Genomic DNA, 809 nt, shown 5'->3' on the forward strand with positions numbered 1-809 from the left:
TAGATTCTGCATCTCAGCAGACCCTTGTGAGCATCAGGATGCTGGATAACAAAGGAGTACCAGAAGCTGTACAGAAGCTCTGTGGTGTGACAGGACATTCTGCAAGGTTGTAGGGACCAGTGTGGGTAACTATTGAGCTGATGGGCATGAAAACAGACAGAAAGTATACTTGGCTGACATTGAAGACCAATGCATATTAGGATTGGACTATCTACAACCGAGGAAGTGTGTAGTTAACTTCGATAAAATGACGATTGGAAACAACAAAGTCCAGACTCCAGTGAGTGTTGCTACATCCGTTGATCTGCACTTTGCAATACACCTAATTTCCACAGTCGCGCTATAACAAACGCTATGATTCACAACGAATGTCTCACGTGCTCGACTCAACTGTCAATTACATTGTTGCCGTCAGTTCTTGGCGGTTTATACATACAAGATTACTGCATATCTAATTGCCTCTCGAAACTTCAGGAAGGGACAGTATCCTTCTAGAAGTTTATGACGTGTTACTAGTGTCACGTGACCCCCGCTGTCGTAACACTGCCCCTTCCTGAGGTATTGTTTGTCCCGAACAATATACCCTTACATTAAGCCAATAAACAATTAACAATAACTTAATTAAATGTACAGAATTTACAAACACAAAATTACAATTCAACAAAGTATCTTAATTTAACGGGACGCATCTTCTTCCGTACTGGTCTCCATCTCGTTGGCTTCTGCTTCATGTGGGGTTCATCTGCTTCATCAGGAAATGTCCTATCATCAGTAACAGTCACAACAGTGGTAGTAACTTCATCAAGGGC

Source organism: Limulus polyphemus, unplaced genomic scaffold (genome assembly GCF_000517525.1).
Source record: "Limulus polyphemus unplaced genomic scaffold, Limulus_polyphemus-2.1.2 Scaffold1480, whole genome shotgun sequence".
Taxonomy (NCBI): Eukaryota; Metazoa; Arthropoda; class Merostomata; order Xiphosura; family Limulidae; genus Limulus; species Limulus polyphemus.